The sequence below is a fragment of the Tamandua tetradactyla genome, chromosome 18 (genome assembly GCF_023851605.1).
Source record: "Tamandua tetradactyla isolate mTamTet1 chromosome 18, mTamTet1.pri, whole genome shotgun sequence".
NCBI classification, from domain to species: Eukaryota; Metazoa; Chordata; class Mammalia; order Pilosa; family Myrmecophagidae; genus Tamandua; species Tamandua tetradactyla.
In genome coordinates this window covers 6,016,665-6,034,934 of record NC_135344.1, presented here as the reverse complement: position 1 = coordinate 6,034,934, position 18,270 = coordinate 6,016,665, and positions in this window count along the sequence as shown.

Below are 18,270 nucleotides of genomic sequence, written 5' to 3'. Positions count from 1 at the left end.
AACCATATAACTTTTTTCCTTTTCTATCAATTAATGTGAGAAATATATTAATTACTTTGTGATGTTCAACCATCTCTGCACTCCTGGAATAGCTGTTCTTGATCATGATTTATTATTATTTAAACATTATGTTGGTATCTGTTTATTAGTATTTTATGCAGGATTCTTGAAACTATATTTTCTTTTATTGCCTTTTTCTGACTTTGAAAACAAGATCCTGCTAGCTTCATAAAAATAAGCTGGGATATATATGTTGATAAAGCTGTTAAGCAGTGAAAAATACCTCAGAGGACTTGAGGGCAAGGACACAAATGGACATTTGCACATCAATGTTTATAGCAGCATTATTTACAATTGCCAAGAAATGAAAACAGCCCAAATGTCCATCATCAGACGAGTGGCTACATAAACTGCGGTATATACATATGATGGAATATTATGCACCTGTAAGACAGAATAAAGTTATGAAGTATGTAACAACATGGATGGACCTTGAGGACATTATGCTGCATGAGATTAGCCAGAAACAAAAGGACAAACACTGTATGGTCTCACTGATATGAACTAATGTTAGTGAATGAATTTGGAGAATTTCAGCTAAGAACAGACACCACCAGGAGACAGAAATAAGGTAGACATTGGGTAACCAGAGCTGAAGGGATACAGATTGTACAACAGGACTGATTGTAAAAATGCAGAAATGGATAGCACAATACTACCAAACTGTAATACAATAATAGTACACTGAATGAAAAAAGTTTGTTCACACTCATTTGTAAAACCATCTGTGCCTGAAATATTTTGGAAGGGAAGTCTAATGATCATTTAGAGTTCTTTATGATCTGTTGGTCCAATTCATGTTCCATGTTTTTCCCTCTATGAAATTTCACATTTTTTTCTGTGATCTTCATCCATTTTTTATACATTTTCAAATTTATTTGCAAAAGTTCAAAATAATCTTTTTAATATGTTGTAGTTGTAGATATTTCCCCCTTTCCTTCTGAATTTTGTGTCTTCTTTCTTCCTTCAGTCTTGCCAGAGATGCCATTTATTAAAATAGTCTAATAACCAGCTTTTGCTTTTTCTGGTTAATAGTTCAGACTATTTTTGCTCTCTACTTAGTTGATTATGCCTTTATTTACTACTTTCTTCTTTACTTTTTCTTTCTTGTCCCTTTCTCAACTTGGCAAATCATGTAAGTGGCTTGTTTAAGTACAATTTATTTCCTCATATATCTAAGACAAGATATTCTGTACATTTCTCTCTTATGGTCTGCTTTTACTAGCTCATTTTTTTTCTTGTGCAGTGATTTCATTATCACACAGTGTTAAATATTACTTTTCTTTTAATGCAAGGGTTTATTTAGTAGTATGTCAAAAACTATCACTGTGTTAGCAATTTCTATTTTTATCACCATATTGTTGGAAATAAAATCTGAACGACATTACTCCTTTTTGGCCTAATGTGAACCCACTTTTGTAAATGCTCCATGTGTGTTCAAAGCAACGTATACACCCTTGGCTGGGGTATGCAGTTGTTTTTATATCTAATAGCTCAAACTTATTAATCATACAGTCTGGATCTTTGACATATATGCTTATTTTTGTGTTTTCTTTCTCCATCAATTTTTGAGAAAGATGTGCAAAAGTCTCCAACTATTATTGATTTATCAATTGTTCCTTGCAGAATTATCAGTTGTTACTTGGTATATTTTGAGGCTGTATTTATGTTTATATAAGCATATATAGCTTCTCATTCTCTAATTTCTCTTATGAGCATATGTTATCTTCTACCACTTATGGCATTTTGACTTATATTCTGCTTTGCAGCTATTAAAACTACTATGCCAACTTTCTTTAGGCTTATTCTTGATGAGTATAACATTTTAATCCCGTAATTTTCAACACTCCTTTGTCTGTTCTGTTCTCAATGCATCTCTTTTACATACCATATTATTATTCTTGGTTTTAACACCATGTTAAGAGTATCTGGCTTTCAGTTAGTGAATTTAAGCTCTTATCATTATCATAATTACTCTGATAGAAAAAAATATTTTCTATTATATTTTGATTTGCTGGCCTTCTTGCTTCTTCCTTTTAATGCACGTTCCTGCTTTCTATTGCATAGGTCAAATTTTCTTGTGCTGGTTTAAGAGTTGTACAATTTTGCTTTAACAGTTACTGACTTTATCTAAGATACTTCTCCCTATTGACTCCTTAGATTTATCTGTATCTAGATTTTTATCTTAATAAGAAAGGTACTTTTAGAAACCACCCACATGTCAACAAATGAAATCTAATGTTACATGGGCTTTGGAATAAGTTTTGTAATATCATGATACTGCATTTGTTGGACTTTTTTATTGCAAGTAACAGAAACTCAATTCAAACTAGCTTAAATTAAAAAGAAAAAAAAGGGAAGCATGCAATAAGAATAGGCTTTTTGGTAGAGTTGTCAGCCAAAAAAATGGTCATACTAAAAAATAATTTCTTCTCTCTTCTTTCTTTCTCTTTTGTTTCTCTCTCCTTCTTTCTGTCCATCCTTCCTTCCTTCTTTCCTTCTTACTTTCCTGCTTTCTTGCTTGCTTTTTTCCTCTAAATATAGAAACCCTAGCTAAGGGATTTCCTTCCTCTCTGTCATCCTGGCTCCCAGTTTTAGACAGGACCTCCGAATGGGGGCAGGTCCTCAGCATTAAAAGCCAGTGAGGGAGTGCTGCCATCCGGCTTTCTCTGAGACCTGCAGGTAGACTCGCCGCACGCCACAGGTGGGCTCCTTGCCTCTGACCCCATGCGCTCGCCGACTCAGCGACCCTCAGCTGCAGCCCCAGCCATCATGCCCAGCTCAGGGCCTGGCTGACTGTCCCCTCACAGCTGCCCAGCTCCTTCCCTTCTCTGCTACAGCCTCCCACCCTCCCATGTGGCATTGCCTTCCTTGCCTCTCCTCCCCAAGTATTGACCTCACCTGATCTGCCTGAAGACATGCTGCTTCTCCCCAGCTCTCCACACCTTTCACCTGCTGGTCTACCCCTCACGGCCCCTTTTTCCTGACCATGTCCTCAATGCCTGTTCTAGTTTGCTAGCTGCTGGAATGCAGTATACCAGAAATGGAATGGCTTTTAACAAGGGGAATTTAATAAGTTGCTAGTTTACAGTTCTAAGGCTGAGAAAACATCCCAATTAAAACAAATCTATAGAAATGTCCAATTTAAGGCATCCGGGGAAAGATACCTTCGTTCAAGAAGGCCGACGATGTTCAACATTTCTCTCGCAGTTGGAAGGGCACATGGTGAACATGGTGGCATTTGCTGGCTTTCATGTGGCTCTACCAAAAGGGATCTCCAAAATGTTTCCTCTTTTAAAGGATTCCAGCAAGCAACAACACCTTCAGTGGGTGGAGACACACCTCCATGAAAATCATCTAATCAAAAGTTACCACCTCCAATTGGGTGGGTCACATCTTCATGGAAACAATCAAAATGCTCCCACCCAGCAATATTGAATGGGGATCCAAGGGCATGGCTTTTCTGGGGTCCACCACAGTTTCAGACCAGCACAACACCTTAGAGACCACTGCACGCCAACCGCCGACTCCCCGCTGTCCTTCCAGGTGGGTTTCCACGGAGGCCCTGGCGGGCAGGAGTTGGTGTTTCCGGCACCCGCGGCACGTGCTGAGGACTAGGCAGATGCGGGCCACTTGAGGCAGCGGTCAGGCAGCGGGCAGCGCTGGGCGGTGGCCACTCCCCAGGGCTTGTTGGATGTTACGGGAATGAGTGACAATGAGCAAGTGTCGGGAGGGATTGAGATGAAAACTAGAAGCTTTTCTTTCTTATTTAATCATTGCATAATGAAATGATAAAAAACATCACAAAATAGTTATAAAATGACAATATAACAACAACAGCAATAGCAATAGCTAACATTTATCAAACAGTTACTACGCCCCAGGCACAGTTTGGAGTTCTTCACATAAATTAATTTGTTTAATCTTCCCAGTAGTATAATATCCCCATTTTACAGTATAATCCGTTAAAAATATGTGTCTGTGTAAATATCTAGATGGTTGCTAGTAATTGTTTTGGTTTGCTAAAGCTGTTGGAATGCAATACATCAGAAATGGGTTGGATTTTACAATAAGGATTTATTAGCTTACAAATTTTACAGTTCTAGGGCCTTGGAAATGCCCCAATTAAGGTATCACAGGACGACGCCCTCTCTGAAGACAGGCTGCTGGCACTTGGGGTTCCTCGGTCACATGGGGAGGCACCTGGCTGGTGTTTCTGGTCCTTCTCCTGGGTCTCATTGCTTTCCACTTCTGGTTTCAGTGGCCTCCTCTCTGAGCTTCTGTGGGTCCTGTCTCAGCATCCCCAGGGCCTTCTCGATTCATCTCTTGCTTCTCTCTGGCTGTTTTCCTCTCATAAAGGACCCCGGTGCCAGCACAGACCCACCCTGACTGGGTGGGGCCCATCTCCACTGAAACAACCCAACCCAAAGCCCACCACGACAGGTGTGCTCCCACAGGCACGGGCTGTAAGAACACGGCCTTTTCCGGGGCACGTCAACAGCTTCAGAACAGCACAGCAACGGCCACCCTTGCATAATCCTTAGATGAGCTCAAAATGCCTGTCTCTAAATAAATTAGAAAGGCATTACAAGATCAGAAATAAAGCTGAAAAGAAACACGAGTACAACCCTTGTGTTTGCTTCTGGCTGTCTTCTCCTTTGAGTGAACTGGGGACTCGGGCAGGACGCTGACCGCCATGGAGCCCTGGCCTCCCCCTGCTTCTCCCACGCGTGTGCCTGTCCTGCACCCCGCAGTCCCCCGCGCTGGGCACGCCATCATGCACCCCGCCCGCACTGCGCCCATCCCGCACCCCTCCCTCACCACCACCCCCGCCCCACCCCTCCGCAGGGCCCACCCCTGTCTGGACGAGTCAGGGCCACTGTGGCAGCCACCGGGCCACACATCGGGGTCGGGAACGGAGCTGCCCCACTCCGCGCGGGGCCGGGGAACCTGTGGCTGTCCCGCCCCGGACGGCCCAGGAGCACTCGCAGAAGCCACGCTGCGGAGTGCTGTCCCGGCCCGGCGTGGACGCGAGCGAGCGCGCTCTGTCCGCTGTGGGCCACCAAGTCTCCTCCTGTTGTCGGGAGCGGGACCCAGAGCGCCACTAGCGTTTCCCCTAGAAAGGCTTTACCGTGAAGAGAGGTATTGTACGTGAGGCCTCGCACTGCCTCCAGCAGCCAGTTTCTCTACACTTTCTTTCCTGGGCGTTGAGGGTAAAGACAAGCAGCTCCGTCCGTGCCGCCGTCGGGAGCCGCCCTCTGCAAGGCTCAGCACTGAGGACACCTCGGGCGCGGCCTCCCTCGTTGGCTGCCTGCGTGAGCTTCTCAGCTTCGGCTTCCGTGCTCTTCCTCGAGGATTAGGGAATAGAAAGCAGAAGCTCCTTTTCCCCACAGCCCACGACCCCCTCACCAGGGTGCAGGCTCGTTCCCAGGTGGAGAAGCAGCCACCTCCAACCTCACCTCCAGCGTCACCTCCAACCTCACCTCCAGCGTCACCTCCAACCTCACCTCCAGCCTCACCTCCAGCGTCACCTCCAACCTCACCTCCAACCTCACCTCCAACCTCACCTCCAGCATCACCTCCAGCGTCACTTCCAACCTTACCTCCAGCATCACCTCCAACCTCACCTCCAACCTCACCTCCAGCATCACCCCCAGCCTCACCTCCAGCATCACCTCCAACCTCACCTCCAGCATCACCTCCAACCTCACCTCCAGCATCACCTCCAACCTCACCTCCAACCTCACCTCCAGCCTCACCTCCAGCATCACCTCCAACCTCACCTCCAACCTCACCTCCAGCATCACCTCCAGCCTCACCTCCAGCATCACCTCCAACCTCACCTCCAGCGTCACCTCCAACCTCACCTCCAGCATCACCTCCAACCTCACCTCCAACCTCACCTCCAGCCTCACCTCCAACCTCACCTCCAGCCTCACCTCCAACTTCACTCCAACCTCACCTCCAGCCTCGCCTCCAGCGTCACCTCCAACCTCACCTCCAGCATCAGCTCCAGCGTCACCTCCAACCTCACCTCCAGCGTCACCTCCAGCGTCACCTCCAACCTCACCTCCAGCGTCACCTCCAGCGTCACCTCCAACCTCACCTCCAGCGTCACCTCCAACCTCACCTCCAACCTCACCTCCAGCCTCACCTCCAGCATCACCTCCAACCTCACCTCCAACCTCACCTCCAGCCTCGCCTCCAGCGTCACCTCCAACCTCACCTCCAGCATCACCTCCAGCGTCACCTCCAACCTCACCTCACCTTGGGCTCCGCCAGAGGCCCTGCTCCAGTGGGGCCTGGCGTCAGCGATGCTGATAGAACTGGGGGTGCGGTGAGAAGGGAGGCAGGCAAGGAGGGCTCGTCAGTCCTCATGGCTGGCCCAGACTCCCCCCAACCCCAGCGTGGCTGGCCGAGACTGCCCCCTGCGCAGCTGGGCGAGACTCCTTCCAGAACATGTGCCTCCGCCAGCCCGGCCGCCGGCTGACTGATAATTTACCGGCCGGCCCCTCCTGGGCACGCTCCGTGGACGGTGCAGGAAGAACCGTGGGAACGTCCACCCGCTGTCCACAGCACACTCCCCCTGGGCGGGTGAGCTCTAGAACAATGGGCACTTTCCTCAGCATGTTCACATCTGTTTTCCGAGAGCAGCGCTTGGCACCTGGTATCTGCTTGATAAACATGTGCTGAAGCTTTGGTCCTGGCTAGAGCGTGAGTGAGGAGGGTAAAGCGTGGTGAGTGGGCAGTGGGAGCTGAGCAGCGCATCACTCAGACTCGGATTTGGGTTCTGGGCACACAAACCCCGAGCTCGCTGCCCCCACCACCAGGAGCCTCTGTTCCTGCCTTGCTCTCTGGGTTTCTTTGAATCTCTTATGTACCCTGAAAAGCCATGTTTTAATCCTGACCCACTCCTATGGGGGCAGCCATTTCTTTTAATCCTGATTCACTATTGTGGGGTGGAAACTTTTAATTAGGTTATCTCCATGGAGATGTGGTATGACCAGTTGTGGGTGTGACCTTTGATTAGTGGAGATGTGACTCCACCCATTCCATGTGGGTCCTGATTAGTTTACCGGAGTCCTTTAAAAGAGGCAACATCTCGGAGAGAGCTCAGAGTAGAGCCAATGTAGGTGTTTGGAGATCAAGACAGAACTAGACTGGGTGCTAAGTAGCAACTCACAGAGACAGCCAGAATCTGAAGAGAAGAAATCTCCGGCCCCAGCAGAGGCTAAGCTAAGAGGAGAAACCCAGAGTGCGTCCCAGAACGGCTATGCGGAGGCCCACAGATGGCAGGAAACCACTGGCGTGAGAAGCTGGAAGTAACAGAACTGGGAACAAGGACCAGCAGACGCCAGCCACGTGCCTTCCCAGATCACCCTCCCTTGAGCAAAGGAATCTTTTCCTGGATGCCTTAGTTAGGACATTTTTATAGCCTTAGAACTGTAAACATGTAACTTTGTAAGTTCCCTTTTTAAAAGCTGTTCCATTTCTGGAATATCGCCTTCTGGCAGCTTAAGCTAATATGGGGCCGTTTCCCAGGTTGGAGATCTTGTGGAAGAGGCCATTTGAGTCCTGCAGGTCTGGAGAGCGGCCTGCCCCCTTGGGCTGGTGTCCTGCAAAGTGTGTGGTGACACTGGAGCTCCATTCCCTGCTCTGCTTGCCCCGTGCCCATCCATTTGCACCGCACACACCCACAGCTGCTTCTACCCCATGCTAGCCACCCAGCCAGCACCCTCCCTACCCCTGGGCCCGCAGCCTAACCCTGGGTCCCAAAGGGTGTGTAAGCTCTGCCTTAGCACCAGGCAGCACCTGCCCTTGACCCTGAGCATGCAGCGAGGACGGCTGTCATGGCGAGGGGCCCTGCATGGCATACTGCAGGCTGTGCCAGGGCCCTCCCGACCGCAGATAAGGGCTGTCCATTTTCCTTTGAAGTGAGGGGCTCCTTATCCTTGTCTCTAGATGAGGGCTTACTCAGGAAGGGCATGGGAGCCTGGGCACAGGGGGTGGGGTAGGAGCCCTCTCTCTGCTGGTTCTCACTCTGCAGCTGGACACACACACCCTGAGTCCAGCCACACAAGGAACTTCCCCCTTTTCAGTGATAAACAACTACAGCATCAGATGAGAATTTTCCCAGAATATTTGCTAAAAATATTTAGAAAATGTGAATTCAGCATGGCTATAATGAAAAATGTCATTAGGTATAGACTTCTCCAAGTACCATTGTCTTTAAAAGTTGGGGAATTGCAAGTAGGGCAACCCAGGTGCAGATGCCTACTGCGTGATTGCTGGTGAGTCTGTTAATTCGTCTCAACCCAAGTCTGCTCATTTGCAGAAGGAGCAGTCTACTCACATCTGCTGCCTCCAGACGCGAATGGCTGCTCATGGAGATCCAGGCATGCGGGCGCAGTGTCGGGGTGTCCTGTGGGCGAAGGCTGTGGCTGGGCTGCAGCAGCCCGCCTCGCGGCCACTGAGTCCTGACCTCTTACATTTAAATCACCACTCACCATGCAATAGCAGGTGGTAAAAATAGCTCATATTTGTGTCTATTGTCCTTAAGTCATTCTAAAAGGTAAAAATAATAGCAGTGTAAGTCACGAGTAATGAGAAAAGAATTGTTCATTCATTGTAGTTACTTAGCATTCCCAGAAGAGATTTTAAAGAAACCCCATTGTGGTGTGGTCAGAATTACAAGAGAGTTGGGTTAAAAATTCATCTTGGCCACTTACCCGCTGTGTGACTTGGGCCAAATCACCTAGTCTCTCTGCTCATCCATTTCTGCATCCACAAAATGGGCCTGAGGCTCCCGGCCATGCCCTGGAAGGAGGGAAGGCGTCACTTCCAGGCCCTCCTAGCAGGTCTGCAGCGTGTGCCCAGACTGGTTTTCATTACTTGGAGCTGCATGTTGCATGAGCTTCTTGTCCCAGATCTCGAAGCCAGATGTTCGGCATCAGGAAGGCATTCGCCGCCTTCAGTTAGAGGACTGCCCTCTAAACTCTCCAAAGCTTTTGCACCATTGGCGAGCCAAACATATGTTCACCAGAATTATAGGTCAATTTCATGAACAATGATTGCCTGACAAAACAATTTGCAGATTCATTTTATCTTCCGAGTCCACAGACTTTCAGTATTTTTCTGCTAAAGACGATTTATCTAATATTTTATCATCAAATTAAAGAAAGCATGTTTATAGGCAGTTTGCAGCCATTCCAAAAGGTTCCTTTGTCTTCCCACACTTTTTCAAAAGAGATTCCCTTTCTTGGGGAAAAAAATGCTTTTGTGCAGGCAACATTTCTTAGATGTTTTTATACTTAGAGTTTGACTTGAGGATATTTATGGAGGAAGACTCAGGTTTCAGCTGGTAGGAGGAGAAGCCGGCGTGGCCAAGCAGAAGGCGGGTTGGCCTGACTCATTTGCATCCTGCAGCCTGCTTGCCAGCAGAACCATCACAGTGGTGAAATACATCCTTTGGGGGATGTCACAGCTTTGGTTAATATTTCCTTTTACTCCTTAGCCGCTGGTGCAATTCTGACGATAGCTATTTCGCATGTGCGTGCAATGCTCATCTGGGCCAGGCAGTCAGGAGCCCATAAAAGTCTTACCCATGTTGCGACTGCACCAGGCAAAGCAGGGATGACCATGCAACGTTTGCACTGTTGTATTTTGCTCATTAATACATTGATTTATGGGCTGTTGTTTTTCTTTGGCACAACGTGACATTAGTACTTACAAAAAGGTAAATGTGAGAATGCTCTTAAAGCAAAATCCATCCTTGCAAAGATAATGATGTTTTAAAATTAGAAAAAGCATAATGCATTAAAAAAAAAAAAAAAAAGGTAATGAAATCCACCCCGAAGAGACGGAACTCTGGTTTTTCTTCTTCCTTTCTAATTTTCTGGGCACAAAAGTTTTGCTTGATATGCCATCAGACTGGTTCCAGTTTTAGCGGAGGAAGATGTTAATGCATTTCGTAGTTTATATTTCATAATGCTACTCGATCATCTTCCACAGATCCAGATGTTAGCTCCCTCACGCAACCAGCCTTAAGAGTTTAAAATGGATCAGATGTGAGGATTCATCCCAAATCTCTGGGGAAAAAATGCCTGGGCCAAGCGAGGCACTTGTCTGTGACCACGGGAAGATGATCCCAACAAGCCTTTGGATCTGGGCCCTGCCAAATCCAGAGACAATTCTAGCTGGTAATAACAGTCGGACACGGCTTTTTTCCTTCCTTTTTTTTTGTCATGGAACGCGAATATTCTACCCCTGAGCCACCCGTGCATCCCAGACATAGTTTTCTAAAATGTCATATGATATTTGTATGAATGAGGCTGTCTGGGGTGGGGTGAGGGGACTAGAAGAAAACACTCAGATACACTCCTACTTCGCCAGCCTCTCCAAGCGGTGGGTGGAAACAATCCAAAAGCCGGTCTGGGCTCCCTTCTCTGTGTGCCTTGAAGAATGTGAGTCTATGTGAAAATGCCAGAAAGGAAAATCTCTTGTTCTCTCCAGGTGTACGTGGGATTCTGAATGGGCACCGTGTGTGTGTGTATATGTGTGTGTGTGTGTGTGTGTCCACTTTCAGAGGAATGACAGGGTCGTTGTGGATACTCATGGCTTCTAAACAGCAGAGAAGTCCGGGCAAGTTTCTTCTCTGGGGGTTCCGGGAACTGCATGGAAAACCACCGGCCTGAGAAAGGTTCACGGGAGACCTGCCTGCAGTTCGCCGATGGGAGCTAACGTGACCCCTTCAAATGGAGAGGCCATCCTCCCCCCAGCCCCCCAAGGTCTAAAGAGAGGGGCCGTGGACCAAGACTGAGTTCATAAAAGGCAAGGATGTTATCAGCTCACAGAGAACCTCTGGGGAGGGCATGTTTCCATCAAGTGCGTCTGCTGAGAGAGGCTCGTCTCCGTTTCCTGTTTCCTGGAAAACCCCTGCTAGGATTTTCTCTGCCTTTTGGAGCTTCCCTTCTCAGCCTCCAGAAACCGCCTCTTCTCTCCCTCTCTCTCTCCCCCTCTCTCTCTCCCTCTCTTTCTCAGCCGAGCAGGCGCCGCTCGTCCCCCAGCAGGACTCTGCTCTCCTTGCCCGTAAGGGTCCCAGGTGGAGCCACAGCCAAGGGCCCTGGGCGGCCTGTCTTTGGATGCAGTGCCTGGGTCCCACCAAACGAATGTGCCTGGACTTCTCTGCTGTTTAAAGGCCACGAGAATCACCACCTCCCTCTTATACTCCCACCAAACGAATGTGCCTGGACTTCTCTGCTGTTTAAAGGCCACGAGAATCACCACCTCCCTCTTATACCTCTGCGAAGTGGAGACACACACACACACACACACACACACACACACACACACACAGCGCCCATTCAGAAATCCATATATACCTGGAGAGGACCAGAGATTTTTCTTCCTGACATTTTCACATGGACACGTTCCATGGGTGAGATTCCCCTCCACCCTCCCGCCCCCGTGGGCACAGCAGCCACCCAGGAGAGAGCTGGGAGCTGGAGCATGGACTTCCCCTGCCGCGGCTCAGCTGCTCTGGGACACTGTGCATCTACCATTTGGGCCGTGAACGGACTGCAGTGCACCCACTGCCACTGCCCCTAGGGCAGGGACAACCATGCGTGGGATTTTGCTGCTGTGACTCTGAAACCTCACCACACGCTGTCCTCCGTGCCCTGGAGCGCGCAGGCCACCTGGTGTAGCACTCTAGGTGCCTGGGGGTACTCGCCTCACACTACGCTGGGTCAGAGGCACCTTGCGAAGAGGCCCCAGCTCATCTGAGCAGATTTCAACATGCACACGTTCAGTGGGTGCCTAGCAGATGGGTGGCTGGATCTCGGAAAGAGAAAAGGTAGCTGTGGTCTGTCCCGGGGGGCTGCCAGCTAAGCAAAAGAGCAGACTCCGTGAGCCCCGCCAAGTGCCACTGAGTACAGCCCCAGGCGGCGGCAGCTCTGGAGGTGCTCATGAGCCAACAAAGATCAGCGCTCTACAGTAGGAACAAAGGAGCCCTTTTTGCTTGGCAGATGAGCTCCAAGCATTTTACCTGAATTTGAAATATCACAAATACAGAATCTTGTGAAACTGGTGCATAAGCAGAGTATTAGCTTTCTGGGTCAGCTGAGTACAGAGAGATTTCAATATTTGCTTTTGCGTGGAATTCTTTTCAACTGGGGAGGGAGCATGGGAAGTACAGAAAGATGTCTGATTCCTAACAAACTTTCTTCCAGAATGTTCTCTCTGACAGACAGGGCACTTTCTCTGCTGGTGAACAGCACAGCTATCCCCATACTCCCTGCACAGCAGCTATCTTCATGACTGGCTGGCTCCTTCCTAGGGATTGACGCCAGTGCTGCTCGTATCGGGAACTTGTTGCAACTCACCCTGCAGACGGCAATCCAGGATTGTTGTGACATTCTTTAGATATAACACGGCATTTTAGTTTCTGTAGCAGTTTACTGAATAGGAAAATCAAAGAGAGATTTAAGGTCTGCACAGTACCTGGAGTTTTTGTCTGTTTGTTTCACTTGAGAACTTGTTGGGGAAATAACATATTAAATATTTTATGATGCACATGTTGGATTAATGGGGATTGTGAAAAAAAATGTAGAGAGATTTTCAGTCACACCCCTGTCCATTCTCCTTCCTGCGCATGTCACCATGTGGCTCAACAGCCCGTCCCCGTCAAGCCATGTGCTTGGCCAGATCAGAGGGTCTCCAGCCAGTCTGAGGCAACAGAACGGACTCCCGACTCCTTTGTTTTAGAAAAGGCTTGTAGGTAGCTCCAGGAGGAGGCACATGATGGCATAATGGCAACTTTTAATGAGAGTACAACAGAGAGGGGCATCTGTAAGTCACTTTTCATTTGTTGGCTGACAGAAAAATCTGCATTTCATGATGCCTTGATTTGTGAAAACTGTCAAAGTAAATAGATCTTGATGCCATTAATAAAGCACATTTGCAACGTTTGAATGAGGAGAATTTTCCATATCTGCATGGCTGACTTATTCTGCCCCTCCTACTCCTCTTCATCACCACCACCATCACTTCCACAATCCTCCTCACCATCGTCATCCTCATCCTCACCACCACCTTCATCACCCTCACCATCATCACCATCACCTTCATCACCATCACCATCACCATCACTTCCACAATCCCCCTCACCATCGTCATCCTCATCCTCACCACCACCTTCATCACCCTCACCATCATCACCATCACCTTCATCACCATCACCCTCATTAACACCACCAACAACATCACCACCACCGTCACCATCACCACCATCGTCACCATCATCACCATCACCACCACCATCGTCAACTCTACCACCCCCATCCCCTACCCCCATTATCACCACCGTCATCTGTCATCACCTCCATCATCTTTCATCACCACCGTCATCACACCGTCATTCATATTCAGTGCTCAGGTGTCACTTTGTACGTTACAATGAAAGAAGACCTGGGTTTAAGTCTGTTCTCCAACATGTACTAATTTGCTGGTAAGTGAGTTATTTTGCCTTTGAGTTTCAGTGTTCTCATCCTTAAAATGAGAGTGATAATAACTGCCTATGACACAAAATGGTCATGGGGATCTAATGAGATGGAAACATGTGGAGTCGTAAGCTACAGTATACATGGAAACTTAATATTATTGCAGATAAATATACTCACCCCAATGTGTATCAAGGTGGGTTCTGAGGAATGGCTCTGAGATGAAGGCTTTTGTGCAGGGGAGTCATTAAGTGGTGCTCTTCAAGAAAACCCTGTGATGGAGTGGGGAAAGAATAGCAGGGCAGAGGAAGAAGTTGAACTGAAATGCAAGTGCCATCAAAGCCTCAGCTGATTACATGGGGGGTTGAGGGCCTGGGAAGTCCCTTCTGAGTGGACCTGAATGAAGGCCAGGTTGCTGGGCCCTTGTATCCACCTGGTGACTGAAGATGTACACACGGAGAGGTCTAACCTTGGGTGAGAAACTCCCAGAGGGACTCCACTGTGGCCATCAGCAGCCAACATTCCTGGAGAAGCTGAGCAAGTAAGTGCAGTGGTCCTGAATGCCGATCTGCATGCCCAATTCTCACAGAATCCAGGGTGGGGGGACTCCTAATGATTCGAATATTCGTATTCCAAGACCCAGTGGTAGGAAGTTTTGAAATGACCACTTTGTTGGTTGGAAGCTGATGTGTACCCAGAAAAGAGGTGGGATCTTTTGATAACTTGTTTCAATTGAGATGTGACCCCTTCATTCAAGGGCATCTTTATCCTCTCACTGGAGCCCTTTATAAGAGAATAAAAGACACACAGAAAACCCAGAGAAGCTCACGGAAAAAGACGTTGAGAGACAAGGACACACTCACAAAAGCTGAGAGAGGAAACCACTGAAGCCAGAAGCTGGAAGCAAGGAAACCTGGGAGAGAAGGAGCAGTAGACATCGCCATGTGCCTTGCCGTTTGACCGAGGAGCCCACGCTTGCCAGTAACCGACCTTCAGAGAAGGTACTGTCCTATTGATGCCTTTGACATTTTCACAGCCTTAGAATTATAAATGTGTAAGCTAATAAATCCCCACTGATAAAAGCCAGTCCATTTCTGGCAGATCGCATTCATCAGCTCCACCAAACCCAACCACCCACTTGGGAAAGTAGCTCCCACTGACCACCAGCCCGGTTCCCACAGCTGTGTCCTTGCCTTTGGAGGACAGCCTCTCCCTGATGGTCAGGACATCCAAAGGACAAGACAAACTCAATGCAGATCCATTAGAAATAAAATTTTAAATCTTATGGGCAATTTGAGATTTCATGAAGCCAATGAAAGTGAGGTGAGGAAACTGTTTGAGACTCTCACCTGGTCACTGATGTACCTTTAATTGCAGCCAGCACCAAAAGAGAAGGTCATTAGTAAGGAACAGACATGGAGATCTCTTCATAAGACAGGCATTTACATGCCACACAATCCATGGGACCTTGAAGACGCCCATGCAGCCTCCGGTTGTTTCACAAAAATGGCTTTGTGGTCATAGTGTAGAAAGTTGAAAGACACCCATCCTGCTGGCATACAGCTTCACTGGAAAATGTTTTTATCAGAAAACAATAACACTTTGGATAGTCTTTGTTGAGTTGAAGGATTATTGCATACTTGTGATTATAACTTAAATTGTGTATAAAATAAATTTATTTATATGATTTAGTTCAGTTTTTTAAGGTAAAAATGTCAACTGAACATTTCACTATTGATCATGTAATTTTCATTCCTTTTCAAGTACATTTGCCTTATGCTGCCTTTTCCTGGGACCGATTATCCTCAGATGACATCAGTCTCCAGCATCTCGACATCTCTTGGGCCACACTCAGTTCCCTCTGAGGACAGCAACGATTTGACTTCCAGGTAACAACACAGGACACACTATAGACTCAGGTGGAAGATTTAATTTGTATCCATGGTAATAGTTGGCATTTAGATCAGTTTAATATCTCATCAGAGCTAAGGATGAGATTTCAACAGATTTCTTCAGTTAAAAATCAAAGATGGCGGCTTTTGAATCTGCTTTGTAGCTTAAGGAAATCTAAGATTAGGAAGATCAAAAGAAAGGGGCAGAATCTTCATATCTGAAGTTTTAGAATTTTAATCCCAACTTAGATTTTGATATATCCTCGGTTGTTCCACCAAAGAAATGGGGAAAATGCCAATTGTCCGGCAATCACCAATCTGCTTTCCATTTCCATGAAGTTGTCAGCTCTTGATATTTCATATAAATGGAATCATGCAATATGTGACCTTTTGTGACTGTCCTATTTCACTCACCTTGAGGCTTCAGGATTCATCCACATTGCATCAGAACTTACTTCCTTTTTACAGCTGGGTAACTTTCCCTCACATGGATAGACCATACTTTGTTTCTCCTTTCATGAATTGACTGGGGCTTGTTCTAATTTGCCAAAACTGCCAGAATGCTACACACCAGAGATGTATTGGTTTTTAATAAAAGGGGATTTATTTAGTTAAAAATGTATAGTTCTTCAGAGGAAAGACAGCTAACTTTCACCTGAGGTTCTTTCTTACACGGGAAGGCACAGGGTAATCTCTGCTGGCCTTCTCTCCAGACTTTTGGCTTCCAACAACTTTCTCTGGAATGATTCCTTTCTGCATCTCCAAAGGCCTGGGCTGAGCTGTGAATGCTGAGATGAGGTATGCTGAGCTGCTTGGGCCATGTTGTGTTGAGCTCTCTCATTTAAGCTTCCAATCAATTAAACATCATTCATTGCTGCAGGCACGCCTCCTAGCCAACTGCAGGTGTAAGCAGCAACAGATGAGGTTCTCATGCCATTGGCTCATCGTCACGCAACAGAACTAGGCAACTTCCCCTGGCCAACTCGACACCTGAATCTAACCACCACAGGGCTGTTCCCTTGCTTTGGCTACTGTGAAGAATGCCGCTGTGAACACTGGTGTATAAATAACAGCACAAGTCCATCTTCGGTTCTTCGGGGTACATACCTAGGAGTTGAATTGTGGGCTCATATGGTAACTCTAGGTTTAACTTTCTGAAGAGCTGCCAAACTTGTCCACAGTGGCTGCACCCTTCGGCATTCCAACAGCCTGCACGAGGGTTCAAACCTCTGCATGATCCTCGCCAATGCTTGTTATTTTTGGCTTTAAAAAAATTGGAGCCATCCTCATGAGTGTGCCGTGCTGTCTTATTGTGCTTTGATTTGCATTTCCCTGATGATAAGTTGGTTTTATAATGGATGAGAATAAGTAACTTAAGCAACTAGTCCTGGGTGATTAAAGGGATTTTTTTTCCTTTATTTGTTTTATTTGTTTCTGAGTGCTCACTCAAAAAACACAAATAGAAATGATGAGTACTTGGGCTGATTTTTAGAAGGCAGCTTTATAGCAAAAAAAAAAAAAAAAAAAGAACATGAAGAGAGGGCCATAGTGCCAGCAGAAATTGGCGTACTTTCTGAAATGACTGGCACAAGGAAGGAGAAAAGGGAAACTTGATGGGGGGTGGGGGCTGGTGTTTAACTATTTAAAAAGCACAGTGCACAGCCAAAGGCCGGAGCCCGGGGGCGGTCAGCTTCTCGGAGGAGAGAGGTGGGCAGCGGCTGTGGCCACGGGCTTTGCCTGGGGGACATGGGAAACCAGGAAAGCGGCCTCTTGTCCTTGTGCTTCTCCAAGTCAGGAGACCACGACCACCTGGGAAGCCCGCCCTTTCTCTCTCTCGATCTTATTTTTCATTGGAGTTTTTTACATGTTTGTCCTGAGATTTCCCAGCAGCTTTCCTGTGTCAGCGTTGGAGATAGCAGAGCCAGCAGTGGGAGTGAGAGAACACTGGATTCCCCAGATGGGCTTCTCCCTGGGCCGGGCGGAACCCGTGCCTACGGCTTTCTGTTGGCGATGTTGATAAATGAATCTCAGGGGCCTGCAATTGTTGTTGACACAGAGCTGTTTTTACACACACACACACCCCCAAAGAGACTCAAAATATTTATACGTTTGTCTCGTTGGTTTGACGATCACAAATAATCAGAGCGAGTTGGCTTCTGCCTTTGTCAGCGCCAGTGGGGTTTGGGGGTGGGGGAAGGGAGGTGCCTCTAAAGCCATAAAGTTCGCTTCCAGGCCAAGGTTTTCTTCACGATCACGTCACACCTAACGGAACTGTTTCAGGAATTGAAGTGCTCGTGTTTTCCGGGCCTCAAGTGGCTTGTTTTTCTCCTCCCCTTACCTGGCGTGGGTGCTTCCCTCCTCGGCGCTCCCACCACTTGGCTCCTGATTCCTCGCCTCCTGGCCCTTGGCCCGGCAGGAGGGACGTAAAGCAATCACACCGCCAGGCACAAATGAATGCCCAGCTCAGGGTGGATGCTACAAGGCAGAGGAAGTTTTTGGCAAAAACAAGATCAAGTATTTTCTTTCTGACCGGTTTTTTGTGGCTATCAGAGTGGCTGGGCTGGGCGAAAATGATTTCAGTCTCAGCCCCCTTAATTAATGACTCAACTGATTCTTAATTTCCCTTCTGTCAGCATGCTGGGAACAAGCAACTGCTTCTATTGGGCTCCATTTGTGACTGTTCTCCGGTCCCTCTGGAGGAAGGGGGGGCGAGGGGGGAGGGGGGAGGGGGGCACAGACCGGGTGAATACCACCCTCGGGCATCCTCCCGGGAAGGGTCTGGCCATTAGCACTCGAGCTGTTCTCTGGGAGCATTAGGT